This window comes from Eupeodes corollae, chromosome 2, assembly GCF_945859685.1.
Source record: "Eupeodes corollae chromosome 2, idEupCoro1.1, whole genome shotgun sequence".
Classification (NCBI taxonomy): domain Eukaryota; kingdom Metazoa; phylum Arthropoda; class Insecta; order Diptera; family Syrphidae; genus Eupeodes; species Eupeodes corollae.
The window spans coordinates 49,030,886-49,042,999 of NC_079148.1; positions in this window are offsets into that span (position 1 = coordinate 49,030,886).

Here is a 12,114-nt window from a genome sequence, read left to right on the forward strand (position 1 = left end):
TATACAGAATCAGAAACAGAGTGGAGAGCCTTTGCTCAGCTGGTGCTTTTTTATATGTCACACAAAATCTGTGATATCAGTTTATATGACAAAATGGCGGAACCAAATCAACTTCTGATGGTGTTATGTTATGTTCCGGTGGATGCTGTGTTCTATACATTTATACATGGTTGATAGTTGGAATTCGAATTAATGACCCAGATGCAGCTAAATTTCGTTATGCTTCCAAATTGGACTTTAAAGAGTTAAATTCTAAGCAAAACTTTTGTATGTGGGTGCCTCGTCTAAGATTAAATTGAAAAATTATATTTATTTCTGAATTTTGCATGCACCGTTGTGGTTAACTTCAATTGCGAGTAAGTATTTAAAGAGGGACCAATTTGACGTATTGAAATCAATAGCTGAAAATTGGTTTTGAATTTCTAAATATTATGATGATGAACATTGTAGATCAAAAGTTGTCTACACTCATTTTGCTGGCTGAAAAGAGGGCATTTCTATACTTGACAGCATTTCCGAAATTTGAATCGAGTTTAAACTGATATGGAGATTTACAGCAGCTGCGATATGAAGGTTAAACTGCTTAAGTTGCTTTTCATTGCACCACTTTTTTGATATTTTAAATATCGTAGAAAATTATCCAAATCAGAATATTGTTTTTTCCAAAAAGTTCTCAAGTTCAAGGTTTTAAACTATAATTAAATTATTGTAGAATTAAGGGATTGTATGTCAAAAAATGTACACACAATATTGTGTGAGATAAATAATTTGTTCGTAATCAATATAAACTTAAGTCGAAAACTATTTGTTATCAGGTTTTTGTTGTTTTTGTAGGTTTTCGTGTTTTATTTTTATAAATAAAAGTTGTCAGTTGAATTTTTCTAAAAGATTAACTAAAAATAACCAACAATATTTTGCACATGATGAAATAGTTTGATTCCAAAATCTATTTTTGTAAGCGAGATTTTTAGTCGAAAACTTACAAACTTTTTTTTTTAAATTTATAGTGATCAGTAAAAGTTAATTTTTAATTATAATTCATTATATTACTTTTGTTAGTAAAACACATTGTCTTACATATGTCAATATTTAAAATCAAACGATTTTTATTGTATCATTCTCAAAATTGATTTCTAGCTCTTTACAATCCATGATGGAGTTAATTATTTAAATAAAAATAAACATAAAAAGCAAACAAATTATGTAAATCAGAAGACTAATCATTAATAAACCAAACAAAGAGCAACGGACCAAGGTGACTCCCTTTAGGTACACCAGAATTGGCTTTAAAATTACAAGTCAGGTACTCCTAAATATGACGCTATAATATCTATATTTAGAATATGATGAAATCCACATAACGAAACGGCCTTTAAGTCCAATACTACTTAATTTATTAAGAAGAATTTCATGGCTTATTTTGCAAAATGCCACAGTCGAAAATATTGCTGATTCTGCTGATGTTACGAATGTATCGAATTTTTGCATTAGAAGCAATAGAAAATGTCTATGCCTCCACTTTAGCCGGCGACTTTAACATCATGACTTATGATTAATGGTTCCAAAAATAATCATCAGGTGGAATAAGATCACTAAGTGTCAAAAATACATCTAATCAAATCGCATATAAGCTCGATAATCGGTGTCAATACTGGGCAGTTTTTAATTGGAAATTAAAAATTCAAATGAACAGAAGCTCGATGGATGAGGAAGAGGAGGAAACAATTTTTCACCTCCTCTGTATTACCTGGCAAATTGTTTTAAACGATCTCAATCATATTAACTCACGTTTCGTAAGGGACTGTGGTACCCGTGGCATGATGGTTAGTGCGTTGGACTGTCATGCAAGGGGTCTTGGGTTCGATACCTGCCTATGCCATCTAAAGTGTTTTTTCACGGGTACTGCCTCTTGCGATGAATTGACAAATTCTCCAAGACTAATTCTTGTCATGAAAAGTGCTTTCTCAAATTTGTCGTTCGGATTCGGCTTAAAAACTGTAGGTACCCTCTATTCCTGACAACAGTACTCGTACACAGTAATGGTTAAGAGTTGTAAGTCACTAGGCCCTAGTTCTCAACGGACTGTTGCGCCACCCAATTTATTTATTTATTCGTAAAGGCTCAAATTGGTTTAATTGAGCTTAGAAGAAATTTCAGAATTCATGTGGTATCACAATGGGCTATTAAACTGGCGTAAGTTTGTCCTACTACATCAAGGACAGCCAATTTAACCTAACCCAACCTAACCTGGTATAAAATAAATTCGGTTGGCGAGACTTGGCGTTCATTGCCGTTGAGAGTGTGTTTTTTAGGAAGAAGGAAACAGCAAGTGTTTGCATACGAAAGATTCATTTTTGGCCAACAATCAGAAACCGTTTTGCTAGCTTTATTAAATGTATTTACAGAACTGAGACCAACTTCACAAGGCCTTAGACACATAATTTATTTAGAACTTTGAAGACAATTTTGGTTGTGAGGGGTTCTGCACAGGTACGTTAGTTTATAACATACGCATAATCCAAAAAGTCTGCGTACAGCAGCCTAATTGTAGTGTTTTTTTTTGAAAAAAAAGAAGTATTAGGAATAAATGTAAAAACCAAAGTGGCAATATTGAAAAAAGTTAGTTTCCACCTTCACCTTTTTACAAAATTTAAAAAAATTGTAATTTTTAAAATACTTGTTTTGAATACATTGTTATAATACATTTTTTATATCAGAATAAACAAATAGAAACCTGCTGTACGGAGACTTTTTGCACTATGTATGTACTTACTTACTTAGATCCTCAGACCTGTTAAGTCCGTTGGCATAGGGCGTCTAGTTCGCCTACGCGCTATCATGTACGGTTTCCGGAGATGCGTTTCAGCAAACTCCAACTTTTGCCTAGTGACGCTGATTCGCCTCGACTATCCTGAGCCATGTGCTTCTCTGTCGTCCAGCTCTTCTTCCTTCTTGTGTGAGCGGATTCCACTGCATTGCTTGGCTGAAATCCAGTCGTTACCTTTGCAAATCGTATGTCCAATCCATTGCCACTTACGCTTTTGTATTATAGAGTCTATAGGTTCCTGACCTGTCCTTCTATCAAGGACATTATTTGATATTTGGTTTGGACAACTAATCCTTCGGATGTTACGAAGACATTCACGAAGGTTTGCAGCTTTTTAATAATGGCTGAAGTATCCATCCAAGTGGTGCAAGCATAAAGAAGCACAGCTTCGAGCTGATAGAGTTATTCCTCCAAATTTTCGACAGCATACCGAACTCCGCTTTTGGTTTACCGATGCGACAGATGACGTCTTGTTCGGTTCCGCCTTCGATGGAGACGGTACTAAAAAGGTATTGAAAGCTCTACACTTTTTTCACCGGGTGCGAGGAAATATTTATTTGAGGGGATGGTCGGATTACGAGGCTGATCATCTTTGTTTTGCCTGAATTAATTTTCAGCCCCACAACTTCTGCTTCTCTCTTCACACTTGTTGTCATTTGATGGAGATCCATGATCCTATGGGAGAGTAAGCAAACATCATCCGCGTAATCCAAGTGCTTTAAAGTGCTTGATGTCAAAGTCCATCGGATCGCTCCGCTAATTGACAAAGCTGAGCGCAGGACATCGCTTATCACCAACAAAAACAATATTGGCGACCGAATACAGCCCTGTCTGACTCCGCTATGGACTTCAAAATCATCTGAGAACCTACCATCGTGCAATTTAGTAATCGCAATTATTAACTTCCCCTAGGAAGTTATTGTAATGGGTCCCATTTGTCAAATTGAAAATTTTGACATTTCTCGACGTTTCAAGGTCCCTAGAATCGAAATAAAAGATTTTAAGAAAGATGTCTGTGCGTGCGTGTGTACGTACGTTCGTACGTTCGCGACGTTTTTTTCGTCCTTCATAGCTCAAGAACCAGAAGAGATATCGATTTCAAATACATTTTGTTATGCAGAAAATAAGGCAGAAAGATGCAGAAAGGGCTCTCAAGAAAATTGCCTGGGTGGTTTTTTTACCATAGCAGTTTAAAAAACAGATGAAAATTTTGGTTAACCCTAAATATCTAACGAACCAAAAACGCTAGAGACGTGAATTAAATGTTATATAATAAACTGTAATGTGATACCAAACAAGTATATTTTTTTAAAAAATTCCAATAAACGGTTTTTTTATAAATCGAAAAAACTGAAAAAAAAATTTGTCACCTCCAAAATTTTAAGACTTAAATATGATTTCATCTCCAAAACAATTTTGTGCAATGAAGAATAATATTTTTGACATCTGATAGAATTTTGAGAAAAATCGAATTGACAGTTTTTTTTTATAAAAAATAAAAATCAATAAATAACATTACTCAAAATTGGTAAAAATTGAATATCAACTCAAATATCTTTTCAAAAACTTGAAACTTGGGCTTCAATCTTATTTTATCTTATAAGAAATATTGTTTTTAACATTCAGTCAAATTTTGAGAAAAATCGAATTTAAAGTTTTCTTACAAAAAATGAAATTGACAGTTTTTTTTACAAAAAATTAAAAACGGAAAAAATTAACCAAAGTTGGTAAAAAATGATTTTCGACTCAAATATCTTTTGAAAAATTTGAGATAATAGCTTCTTATTAATTTTTACTTATAAGAAATATTGTATTTAACATTAGGACAAAGTTTGAGAAAAATCGAATCGACAGTTTTTTTACAAAAAATAAAAACCTAAAACAATTTTATAAGTTGGTAAAAATTGATTTTCGACTCAAATATCTTTTCAAAAATTTTAAATATTAGCTTCAAACTTATTTTATTTCACAGAAAATATTGTTTTCGATATTCAGTAATTTTTATATAAAAATCCAACAGTCCGTTTTTTTCATAAAAAATAAAATCTACAAAAAATAGTACGCAAATTTGGTAAAAATTGATGCGAGTACATATAGACAAACAAATCGACAGGCGGGATTTGAAGTTATCAGTGTGGGTCGCATCCCACCCTCTTTTTTGCTTTAATAATAGCAAATAGGGATGCCTCTCCACCGCAAAGCTAACCAGATATACTCCCTGTTAACGCTATCAAGGGCCTTTTTGAAGTGGATGAACACCAAGTTTTGTGGTGATTGATATTCAACGCAGTGTTCAATAATGATCTGCATAGTGTTGATATGATGAATATAGGAGGATCTAGCGGTGAATCCGGCTTGTTCGACATCGAAAGTGGCCTCAAGGTGTTCCCTGATGTGTTTCAGTATGACATTTGCTACTATTTTGGCAACGGCCGGAAGGTAGAACGCAAATTCCTCTCCAATTTTCGCACTTTGTTCGATCTCCTTTTTTTGGGAGCTTGACAATAATTCTCTCTTCCAATCATCGGAAAACCTGGTGGTCCAGGTTTCTTTTATGAGTCATGCCGCAGGCACCTATACAAAAATTTTATATTTAAAAGTAAAGCAGATTGAAAATTCTCTCATTCAATTCCTATAAAAAATCATCGCCTACTTGACCGATTCGCTAAAAATGATTTATCTATTTAACGTAGTGATTTATATTTATATGATAAAAAGGGTCTCTAAAGTATTTATGTTCCCTTATATTTCCCCTGTTTTGTTTTTTCCATTCACTACATTGTGATCCGTTAAAATTATTATCCTTTTATACATCTTTGTACAACATTTTCATAACATTTATTAACAGGATGATGATGGTTCTATCAGTCATCAGTCATCAATAACTCATACTGCAGGTCAGGTCATATCAGTAGACAGATGATGATTAAAACGATTTGTAAATACATAAACTGTTATATGTACATATTAAGTGATGACGGGCATATTAAACACTCGATTAAGCACGCTGTCATAATATACCCAATTTGATTTATTTCTGTTTCGATTATTTTTTTTTATAAAATTGACACCGTGATTGTTTTTGAATAATTTTTATGAAACCACATTTATCAACAACAAAAATTGTGACCTTTCGATTTTTTAATTTTGATTGCTGTTTGCCTCATGTGTATTAACCAGGTTCTTATTAAGTTCTTTTCTAATCTTTTTTTACAAGTTCATAAAGGTACATTTATACCTGCATCCAAATATAACCCCTACAGTGCAATGCGCTTACATATTTTGTTATCGTTTTTCTGCAGGTGGTGGCAGATTCTAATTGTTATTGTCTATTGCTTTTCCACCGTACGACGACTACGACGAGCGACACGGTATAAAGATGCCCTACAGACACATGCGGCAAAGCCCTAATAACACAGCACATCAGCTAAGCTCCCGATGTTGCTGACCTTGCAAGCTGACTATAGCTGATGGGGCTGGTCCTGTGCGGTGTTGTGTGGTTACGGGTATACGGGTACAGGCACGGTGCACCTCAATGCGGATACACCTGATGCTTTGAAGCACGTCTCCATCTCCGTCTGCGTCTCCGTCGACATCGTTGTCGTCGTCGGATGTACTATATGTGTTTTATAGCTTGTAGGGCATAAGGGGCACATGTTGTTGTTAAAGGTTGTAATTGTACTGCAATTACCAGTGCATTCTGAAATTACAATACGTGTACGAAATGTTGGAGAGTTCCTTGGATTTTCAAATTTCAGTATAGAAACGAACATATAGAGAGGGGTGTGTTTTTTCTGTGTGATTTAGTTCGAGCGGCGCGTTGGAATGGGGGCCAGGGCACATGTGTGTTGCTAAATTAAAATCAACAGTTTCCACATTTGAGTTTTGGTGAAGTTGCGAATAGGGAGGTAAGGTACCTAACTTTGGTGCAAATGGAAAGAAAGCAATGAAAAATGCTTAACAAAAAGTTATTACCTACATTTTAAATGAAAATAAGTGAGTTTTTTACTGGTAAAGAACCTCTTTCCTTTTTGGCTTGAAGCTTTTAATGTAACTTTATATATATATGTATGTATGTATGTTTGTACAAATATACATATTTGGTCTGGAATAAGGACAATGTTTGGTTAAAGACAAGCATTCGAGAAAACTTCGGTAACATATTAAAATTGTTGAGTCAGATATTATTTTTGACGGAAGAAACCTCAATTTTGTGTCTGTACTTATAAAGTGCGTTTATTTTTAGATGTACATATATGATTTTATAATGGAATTGGCATGAATTTTACTTTATTTGATAGATAAGCTTTTTGGATTTAAATTATTTAAAACGGACGTTGTCTAATAAGGATTTGCAAAAACTTGTTTCTACATTTGTAGGCATAAATCGGCGATAGAGCTGTGAATGTTGTCCTCTAAGTAGTCAATCATTTTGGGCTGATGGCAATAGACTAGAAAATGTACATATATACACCGGAAAATAGTCAAGCAGCGTTAAATCTCAAGATCTGGGAGGCCAATGCCAGGTTTCGTAACGTTAAGCTACTGCCAAAGGTTTCTTCAATAAATCATTTGTGGGAAAAGAACTAATGAATCATTATGCCACCAACCCATCAAGCACAACAAAGAGTCAGGTTTTGTGGATTATCATCACTATTATATACTGTTGGACATACCTGGCAATTCTCTGCTCAAACATGGCTACCAACCTAACGTAGCAAACTAACTTATTTCTAATCTGTCAATGCAACTTCTGTATTCTTCTTTTTTCTGCTTTGATCTTTCGAGGTGTAAAGTTATACAACAATTAAATTTATATTATCTTTAAATATAAAAGTAATCACTGTGCCTTTTTATTCATAAAAGAATCTATCTGATTCCCTAGCTTTTCATCAATCTGCTTCACATATACTGACGTATGTATTCGCTAAATAAAATTTACTAATAAAAAAAAGAACGATAATTTTCAATGTGCACTATTTTAAAGCTTTGTTTGAGTGTCCGTCTATTCATTCTGAAATTTAAAACCATACTGCATACAAATCACTTGACAGCTGGCAAGAGGGCAGCTTGTCAAAATAGTGTTGCAAATTTAAAGTTCTATATCTCTAAGAAAATTCAAACATAGATAGAAACTGTATAAGAAAGTTATCCTCCATTTAAAAAATGCTGTTGTTGTCAATAAGCAAATATGATCGTTAAATAGGCTTTAAGTACTTTCAAATTCAACAAAACTCGATAACACAAGGATTACCCAGCAGACATTTCAATATTTCTTAGCCTAGCATTGTAAGTTTAACTTTGAAATTATGGTTTCACGACTTTCGTGCTCCACATGTTCAACACAAAAATAAAAACAATTAAGTCTAAACCTTTAGAACTTCATTAAATTAATTCATTAGAAACTTAATATTTAACTAAAAAATATATGAACATATGTATGTGTAATGGGACATCGGGCGAATACTTATTTTTTTGCAGTTTAGACTATCATGCTGCAAGGGACCGAAGATATTATCAAACTCCTTAATTTCAGGTTCTTGCATAACATAAAATTGCTTGACAGAATCAAGCTAAAGGAGTCCAAAAAAGTGAGAACTGGAGTTTAATAAATTATAAAAACTTAGAATAAGTTAGTAAAAATAAATCTTCTATTATTTATATATGTATATAAAAGAAAGTCGTGTTAGTTACACCACTTATAACTCAAGAACGGCAGAACAGATTTGGCTGAAAATTGGTAGGGAGGTAGCTTAGAGCCAGGAGACGGACATAGGATACTTTTTATCCCGTTCGACAGCATTCCCGTGTGACTTGACATGAAACGTCAGTCACTATAAAACGTGGTATAACAAAAAAAGAATCAGACTTGGAATAACAAAACGCAAATGACAGCTATGTAATTGACGTAAAATGACAGCTATGTAATGACGTATGGATGACAATTTGATATTTGTAAGAAATCAATATTAAAACTATTTCTATTAAATAAATAATTAAGAAGTGGATTGAAGTGAAGTGAAGTTTAATTAAAAGTGAAGTGAAGTTTAATTAATAATGCCGCGACCAAGACGATCGAATCTTTCCCGACAAAGCCGTAATGGAAGAAGAATACAAAATACTGCAAATGAAAGGACTGAAGCAGAACAAGAAATAGCCCGTGAAACAGCTCGGTTGGCAATGCAGAATCGACGAGCGAATAACAGAAGGCAACAAACAGATAATTTGCGACGCAGAACAAGATATTTAGGTGATTTGAATCGAGCAGCGTTTCGATACGATTGCAGCAATGATTACAGCTTGCATCATAGCGTTTGCATTGGGCAAATGGACGTTGTTTGCGAGTATTGTAGTGCATTAAAGTTTTGCGGAGAAACGCCTGGATTATGCTGCTTTAATGGTAAAGTGAAATTGCCAGTGTTGACTCCGCCACATTGTATTCATTGCTTTGTGGCGAAACACAAGAATCACGCCAAGAATACTGCCAGTAATTCCAAGATCTACGGCTGCCGATGAAATAAACGCTTGCCTCAAATCATCAAATCTATGGCGCTATGTGAAGAAACTGTAGCTGACAACAAACATGAGAGTTACATTGCTTAATGATACATCTGCTGAAGATTTCTCGGAGCAATTGCTGACTATTGGTAATGGTCAAGTACCTGTCGATGAATCGAGCGGATTAATATCATTTCCAAATAATTTCTGTAATTTTGTCTCATCAAAAGACGAACTTATCAACAATGTATTTACAAATATTATTTCTAACTACAAAAATAATGAAAGGTTGAGTGAGCGAGCAATTTTAGCGGCTAAGAATAAAGATGTAGATGACCTGAACTACATAATTCAAAATAAGATCATTGGAACAATGCATTCATTCAAATCTATTGACTGCGTCACAAATGAAGATGAAGCCACCAACTATCCAATTGAATTTTTAAACTCTTTGGACGTGCCTGGCTTACCACCGCACAATTTACGCCTAAAGGTTGGCTCCGTAGTAATCATGCTTCGAAACATAAACCAACCAAAACTGTGCAACGGTACGCGTTTGGTGGTTAGTAAATTGATGAACAATGTAATTTACGCTACGATAATGATAGGAAAATTCAAAGGTGTGGAAGTTCTCATTCCGAGGATCCCGATGATCCCAACCGATATGCCGTTTGAATTTAAAAGACTTCAATTTCCGATACGTCTCGCATTTGCCATGGCCATCAACAAATCACAAGGCCAATTCTTAAAAGTTTGTGGGATTGTACTAAAATACAGAAATAATAATGAATGATTAATGTAGTTATTTAATTTGTTTGTATTTTTTCCAATAAAAAAAAACACAATCTGCTTATTTATTGCCATTAAGGTTCGTCGGGTCAGCTAGTACAGAATAAAATAAATATCAATTTTTTCAAAGTTTTTGAAAACATGGATTGACATTTGACAATAATTAGAATTAGTGGATGCTTTGTAAGTATTTATACACATAAATATGTCGGCTTTAAGTTAAAAATCATATAGACAGTTTATTTTGTTCAATCCGGAACTTTGTTGGGTTATTGAACTGAAACCGTGTACTTAGCTTATATATAGTGTGATTTTTTAAAAGCTTTAGGAAAGTTTTTTTCAAAAAAAAAAATAACATACAATTCACAAAAATGCATGCACGGTCCATATAACATTTTCCAACATTTTGGCCGATATCTCACGAATAAATGGTTCAATGTTGTCTTCCAATGCGTCAATTGAAGCGGCTTTGTCTGTATAGACATGAGCTTTAACATAGCTCTAAAAAAAAAACAATCCAAAGGCGTTAAATCGCACGATCTAGGCCGGTAAATGACCGGTCCTGAACGTGAAATAAAATTTTCAAGGAATTCGCCTCTCAATATGTCAATCGTTACGCGTGCTGTGCTGTGTTGGATATTATCTCGCGGTAGCGCTCACCAGTAAGGTTACGATTCGCATAATCTTTGTACGGTCCAATGCTACCAAGTGTCCATAAACTGCACCAAACTGGATGCATTTGTAGCTCTTGCAATACTTCTGATGATATTCACTCGAAAACCCACAATTTTGCTTATTTACGTGCCCATTGAGGCAAAAATGAGCTTCGTCGCTGAACACAATTTTTCGGTAAAATAGTGGATATTCGGCCAGCTTTTCAAGAGCCCATTCACCAAAAATTTTACTTTGCAGTACTCAGTAGGTCGTTCGGCGTCAATTCTTCCACCAGCTGTAGTTTGAAAGACATCACACCTAAATCCTTCCTCAAAATTTTCCACGTTGTTGAGTAATAGAGGCTGCGAACGGCGACGAATCGATAACACTAGTTTACAGTACCTACATCTGTTGCCAAAGAAATGTTAGTTGTTGCTGGCTACACCTGATATGATATTTTCCAAAATATAATCAAAAGATTTGTATCAGTTCTAGTTTCTGAGATTGAGCTTTGTAGAAATTAAACAGAAAAAACACGTTTTTATTTTATAAAAAAACTTAATTAGAAAGAATTAATCGTTGAGTTCTAAAAAACTTCCTTTTAAAGCTTTTTGGTGATGTGTAGACTTTGTAAAGTGACGCATTAATGACTAACAATAGTCAGACATCATGGTTCTTATCCCAGAAACCCTGGCAGATAGAATTTATGAATTGGGTATCTTTCGTCAGTTGTCTGATTTGGGGGCCATCAAAAATACCGGCTTTAATCATTTTTCATAGTGACCCTAGGAAATTTTTGTCAGATGAAAGCAAAACAGTTCCCGTTTTTATCTAGTGATTTAACAAGCTGTTTCATGATACCCAGTTTTATATGTAAAGGTGGAAGGATAATTTTGTCACAAGCTACTAATGAATTCTGGACTATGTTTTTCTTTCCTGGCTTCATATTTTCTCTCAACCGACAGTTTCTACTTATCCAATGCTCCTGCTTAGCTCTACTGTCCCAAAACCATATAAAACTGGGAAATTTTGTGTAACCACTTTGCTGACCGAGAATAATATTCACCATTTTTAAATCAAAACAAATTTGCCAATTATGGTCATTGTATTTAATTTTGTTCAAGACTAGCGAAATGTTAAAATATTCTTCATTCAACTTGGTACTGTGGGCAATAGGTACCCCAGCATATTTATTTCCATTATGTAAAAGAATACATTTAAGGCTTGGTTTTGAGCTGTCAATGAATAAACGTCAGTCTTTTGGCTCGTATTTTTTAAGCCCATTTTTAACAATAAGTTTTTGATATCTGAACAAAAGGTAATATCGTTTTCTTCGAAAAAATAAC